Below are 6,821 nucleotides of genomic sequence, written 5' to 3'. Positions count from 1 at the left end.
ACTGGCCATGACAAATTTGCTTATATTTGGGGGAAAACAGAGATCCTTTTGTTTGCAAAGAAAAAGATTTAAAGAAAAATCTTGCATTCAAAAAGCCTAGTTAGTGTATATCAGTATGTTTATTTCATTAAGTTTAATACAACCTAATGAGATAAGCCATATATTCAATTTAAATGTTTACATTTTAAAATGAAGAACATATTATCTAGATACATATAATCAAGCATGAGATTTAGAAAATATTAACACAATGCAAACATTTGTCACAAATATGGGAATGTTAGCATCCTCCCTATATAAAGTACTCAGACAAAGAGATAAGCAGAACACAAGACCCTACAGATAAATGACCAAAGAACATGCCCAGACATTTAAAAAGAAGAAGTAGAAATGACTTAGTAAAAGTTGGATCTCAATGAACTCATATTTATTCGGTGTATAGGATGTGTGAGATGCTGGCATACAGCAAGTACAGGGCTGCTATTCAGCCAAAGGCGCTGTTAGCGGGGTTTGTGGCCAGCATCCATTCTTATTAGTTGGTGCTTATTATCTGAGAGGTTGGTGCCTTGGTGCCTTATAGTGGTGTTAAATGTTTTGATTATTAGTGAATGTGTGTCAAATGCTTTATCACCTCGTAGTAGGTTAAATAATGGCCACAGAAAGACATCATGTTCTAATCCCTGAAACTTGTAAATGTTGCCTTGTAAGAAAAATGGGTTGCAGGTGTAATTAAGGATCTTAAAAATGAGGGGATTATCCTAGATTATCTGGGTGGGTCCTAAATGCAATCTTTATAAGAAAGTGGAAGAGGGGAATTTGATACAGAGAGAAGAGGAGAAAAGAATGTAACTATGAAGGCAGAGATTGGAGTGATGCAGCCACAAGCCAAAGGCCTGTGGCCACCAGAACGTGGAAGAGGCAAGGAATGAATCCCCCCTAGGGCCTGCGAAGGACCATGGTCCTGCTGACATCTTGATTTCAGCTCAGTGAAACTGTTTTGGACTTTTGGTCTCCAAAACTGTGTTTTAAGTCACCCAGTTTGTAACGATTTGTTACAGCAGCCACAGTAAACTAATACAATACCATATTCAGTAAATCTTCACAATAATCTCAGGAGATAGGGACTTTTATTATCCCCACTTAAAATAAAACTGCAGTATTAAGAAGCTATTAATTTATTCGATTCAGAGCTAGACTTCAAATTCAGGTCTTTCTAATTCAGAGTGGAGGTCTTACCACTATGTTGCATTAGAAAATAAAAATGAGATTCCAGAATTACTCTTTCTGGAGGAAGTGGGACTGGACTAATCCTCCCACCGTAAATAATTTAAAAAACTGAACAAAAGATACAAAATAACAGTTTTCAAGCATTGGTCAACAAGCAGTACAGAACTGTGGTCCTCGAGAGAGAAGAAACAAATGAGGAGAGCCTTATAATTGCCTCTACTTTTGCCTGGAGACACGTTCCAGCCCAAGGTGCAGGGAGGGGGGTGCCCCAAACAGACCACAGTAGTCTTGCTGAGTTGAAGGAATGGAAATCAGTTTGGGGAGGCAAAAGTGGCTGGAATTTGCAGGGGAGAGTACCAGAAAGGAAGAAGGTAAATCAAGAAAGATTCCAGAAATCTGCAAGGGAGGATGTCCCCTTGAGTCTGTGGTTGAATACTAAGCCATACTTGTGAGGATGAAACCCCATAAATCTGGGCAGAGAATGACCCTCGGAACTATAAGCTAAACAATTCCCAGGGCTCACACAAAGCTGGAAGACACCTGAGTCCCAATCAGCCCCAGAGAAGCACTGGTTTAATCAACTGGGGAGCAAAGAAGAAAAGAGAAAAGACAATATTTATGTTAAAAAGGCAGAAGAAAAAAAAGGATGGCTAGAGAGAAGAACAGATACGTGACGAAACAAGAAGAGTCAAATGTTAATGGTAGAATCTAGATAGTGGGTATATAGGCATTTGCTATAAAATTAAAGGGTTAATAAAAGAATATTATGAAAAACATGCTCATAAATTTCACTACTTTGATCAAATGAACAAAGTCCTCAAGTGACACTAGTGGTTTTTAAACGCCCACACATTTTTTTTGACTGTCATTCACCCAAAGGTGGTGTCTAATTCTCCTCTTTTTCAGTGTGGGTCAGACTAGTGTTCTGCTTTAACAAACAGAATACAGCAGAAGTAATGGGGTGCCACTTCTGAGATAGGTAACAAAAGGCATCGTAGTTTCTTCTTTTTTAATTTTTATTACTTTTTTTTTGAGATGGAGTTTTGCCCTTGTCACCCAGGCTGGAGTACAGTGGTGCAATCTCCAGTCACTGACTGCAACCTCCGCCTTCTGGGTTCAAACGATTTTCTTGCCTCAGCCTCCCAAGTAGCTGGGATTACTGGCGCCTGTCACCATGCCTGGCTAATTTTTGTAATTTTAGTAGAGATGGGGTAGCACCATGTTGGCCAGGCTGGTCTCGAACTCCCTGCCTCAGGTGATCCACCCACCTTGGCCTCCCAAAGTGCTGGGATTAAGGGCGTGAACCACCATGCCTGGCCTGTAGTTTCTTCTTTGCCCTTCCTCTTGGTTCACTCACTTGGCTAGAAAACAGCTACCTTTTTTTTTTTTTTTTAAAGGATTCTTGATCAGCACTATGGAGAGGCCCATGTAGTTGGAAAATGAAGTCTTCTGCCAATCAGCAATACATTGGCCAACAGGCAATAAGGAAATGAGGCTTCTTGCCAAAAACCACGAATGGGCCACCTTGGAAGCAGATACTCCAGCCCTGGTCAGGTTTTCATATGGCTTCAACCTCAGTTAACATCTTGACCCATTTTTGATCCTGAGCCAGAACTACCCAGCTAAATGCTCCTGAATTCCTGACCCACAGAAACTGTGAGATAACTGTTTATTTTTCCAAGCTGTTAAGTTTTGAAGTAATTTATTATGTAGCAATAGATAATTAACACAGTCAAACTACCAAAGCTTACTCAAGAAAAGCTACACAATGGAGTAGTCCTATATCCATGAAAGAAATGGAATTTGTGGTTAAAACCTTTCAAAAGAGAAAACTCCAGGTCTGGATAGTTTCACTGTTGTATTCTATCAAGCATTTAAGAACGAAAGAAAAAAATGCCAGCTATTAGCTTAATTGTTGCTCCTTTCAAAGTAATATTTATTTTGGCCGCTTTATACTTTTTCCATCTTTGGTTATCAGCAGTTTTACAATGGTGTAATTTCATGTGGTTTTCATTTTATTTATCCTGTTTGGGGTTTATGAGGGTTCTTGAATCTGAGGTTTGACGTCTTTCAATTTTGTTTTTTACAAATTTTAAAAATATATTTTTTGTATTCTGTTTGTTTTACCCAAGTCCTGCCTCAGGATCTATCTTTCGATTTTGTAAAGTTTTATTATTATTATTATTATTTTTTTTTTGAGACGGAGTCTCGCTCTGTCGCCCAGGCTGGAGTGCAGTGGGGCAATCTGGGCTCACTACAAGCTCCACCTCCCGGGTTCCCGCCATTCTCCTGCCTCAGCCTCCCGAGTAGCTGGGACTACAGGCGCCCGCCACCACGCCTGGCTAATTTTTTGTATTTTTAGTAGAGACAGGGTTTCACCGTGTTAGCCAGGATGGTCTCGATCTCCTGACTTCGTGATCCACCCGCCTTGGCCTCCCAAAGTGCTGGGATTATAGGCATGAGCCACCGCGTGCAGCCAATAATTCTCTTAAACTATTGCTTATGTTTCATTTTCCTTCTCCTCTCTTGGGACATAAATTTCCTCTGTTATATCTTCTTACTAAATCTATGTCTCAACTTTTGTATTTTTATTATTTTGTCTCTCTGCATCATTCTGGATTTTTTCTTGTAACTTGTGTTCATTCACCAATTCTTTCTTCAGCTATGCCTGTTCTGTCAATTCTATCCATCAAGCTCCTAATTTCAACCATACTATTTTCAGTTCTAGTGTTTCCTTTAAAAATTTTTTTAAATTGACGCAAAATAATTGTACATATTTATGACATATATGGTGATATTTTGATACATTTACTGTATAGTGATTAGATCAGGGAAATCAGCATATTCTTCAACTCAAAGTATTTCTCATTTGTGTTGGGAACATTCAATATCCTCTATTTGGAAATATATATTATTATTAACGATAGTCATCCTACAGTGCAGAAGAATGCTAGAACTTATTTCTCCCATCTAGCTGTTTCATTTTGTTTTTAATATAATTTTCAATGCTTTGCCAAAATTCTTGTAAGTTTAATTTTTTTTTAAGCTTGTCTCTGAAAACTCCAATATCTGGAGGTCCCTACAGATGTTTAAATAGAAGCTTCTGCTGGTGTTCACTCATGTCTCTTTGTGTGGCTACTTTTTATTGTGTGTTCTACAGTGCACCTGCAAAACTATTTGTACATTCTGAGGCCTAATTTGTTAGTTTTCTACATTGTATAACAATATTACCACAAATCTGGTGTCTTAAGAATAAGACACATTTATTATCTCACAGGTTCTGTGGGTCAGGAGTCCAAGCACAGATTTAGCTGGCTTCTTTCTGTTTCCTGGTCTCAAAAGGCTGCAATCAAGGTGTTAGCCAGAGCTGAGGTCTCAGCTAGGGCTCCACTGAACCAGGATTCACTTCCAAAATAACAAGGTTGTTGGCAATCTTCAGTTCCTAGGACACTACTGGAACAAGGATCTGTTTTCTTGCTGACTACTGGCTAGAGGCCACCCTTAGTTTCTTGACATGAGGCCGTCTCCAGTGGCTGGTTTACAGCATGGCAGCTTGCTTCTTCAAAGTCAACAAGAGTCTCTCAATAAGATGAATATTAGAATTTGGTGTAATCATGTCCATCTCATCATCTTTGTGGTAGTCTATGAATTAGAATCAAGTCATAGGAGTCTCCCTCCACACAAGGAATACCAGGGGACAGGGATCATAGTGGCCACCTTAGAGTCTGTCTGCTACACCTAGGATGTTAATTTCTTCCTGAAAAGCAAATGTACATTTGCTTCTGCCATGTATCTGGGAGCTCTAAAAACCTTAGATAACCTCAATCTAATTTCAGAAACTGAGGGTATTTGAAGCTGAGCTGCCATCCCTTTGAAGGCCTGCTTACTTCTGGACCATTGTTACTCCTAATGAGTAGCCATTTGGGATCCTCACCCCAAGTAAGGGAAAGGGTTTACCAGTGCAGGTCCCTTCTTCCTTGTCCCATGAGGTTATCAAAATGGCCATTCAACATCTGAGCAATCACTTACCACTTACAGAACTGGCCAACACAAGGGAAAACGGCTCCCCTAACAAAGTTTCTGTTTCCTTAGGAATTCTTCATTGTTGCCAGCTCGCTGATGTCTTCAACTAGGTGTTTTTAATTAATTTATCTTTTTTTTTTTTTAAGAGATGGGGTCTCCCTATGTTCCTGAGGCTGTTCTCAAACTCCTGAGCTCACGTGATCCCCTCGCCTGGGCCTCCCAAAGTGCTGGGATTAAAGGTGTAAGCCACGACACCCAGCCCAGATGTTTTTAAAATTTTGTTCAGCTGCCAGCTTTTATAGATATTCTCAGTGAAGATCTAGGACAAATTTCTTGGTCTACCATCATTGTAAATGAAAGCCTTTATTTTTATTTATTGTAGAGATGGGGTCTCCCTATATTGCCCAGGCTAGACTTGAACTCCTGGCCTCAAGCGATCCTCCTACCTTGGCTTCCCAAACTGCTGGGATTACAGGTGTGAGCCATTGTGCTCAGCCTACTTTTTTATATCCAGCATTTGGAGAGGGCCACATGGCAAGAAATTAAGTCAGCAAGAAAACATATTCTTGTTCCAGTAGTTTGCTAGGAACTGAATACTGGCAACAACTCTTATTTTGGAAGTGAATCCTGCTTCAGTGGAGCCTCAGCTGAGACCTCAGCTCTGAACACATCTGAAACACAGATGTGTTTCAACATAATCTAACCTAAAGCAAAACAAAGATTTTTCAACCTAGAAAAAAGATTAGCGAGTAGTAATTATATTGAATATTTCCATTTCTGGAGCTTTCCATAATTTGGAAAATACAATATATTAAATACTGCATTTATATGGCTAAAACATGAATCTAGAAATTAGCATGGACTTATAAAACATTTTAGATCGGTTGATATTTGCTAATATCCCTATATTAAAGTCTTAAATATTAAGTATTGCTGCAAATTATATATAGTATTGAATTGCTCAAAACTGCATTGCCAAACATAAACAACACACTGATTAAACTAGCTACTGTAGTTGTCTATGGTGCCAAGATATAAAGTTAGAATATTTGAAGGATATTAATAGTATAATAGTACTTCATTTCAAATGGAAAGTCTGAAATTGATGAAAACTTCAACAATAGATACTGCATCCCTATCTTTAAAATACACTGGTTTGGGAGGATATTATATAAATTTGGCAGCCTTTTATTCTTATGTGAATAAAGCATCAGGCTTTATTTTTTAAGATCTGTAACTACTGGACATACTTTCAAAATAAGTACTGGCCATGGTGGCTCATGCCTGTAATCCCAGCACTTTGGGAAGCCAAGGCAGGAGGATCACTTGAATCCAAGATTTTGAGATCTGTGCAAAGTAGTGAGACCTCATCTCCAACAAAAAATAACAAAACAGCTGGCATGGTGGCGCGAGCCTGTAGTCCTAGCTCCTCAGGAGGCTGAGGTGCGAGGATCACTTGGGGGCTGCAGTGTGCGAAGATCAAGTCACTGCAATCCAGGCTAGGTGACAGAGACCTTGTCTCAAAAGAGGAGGAATATCTAAAAGAATAAAATATGCTTACTTGCTCGAGA

The sequence above is a fragment of the Macaca mulatta genome, chromosome 12, assembly GCF_049350105.2.
Source record: "Macaca mulatta isolate MMU2019108-1 chromosome 12, T2T-MMU8v2.0, whole genome shotgun sequence".
In the NCBI taxonomy this organism is placed as follows: domain Eukaryota; kingdom Metazoa; phylum Chordata; class Mammalia; order Primates; family Cercopithecidae; genus Macaca; species Macaca mulatta.
Note: the sequence above shows the minus strand (reverse complement) of the source record.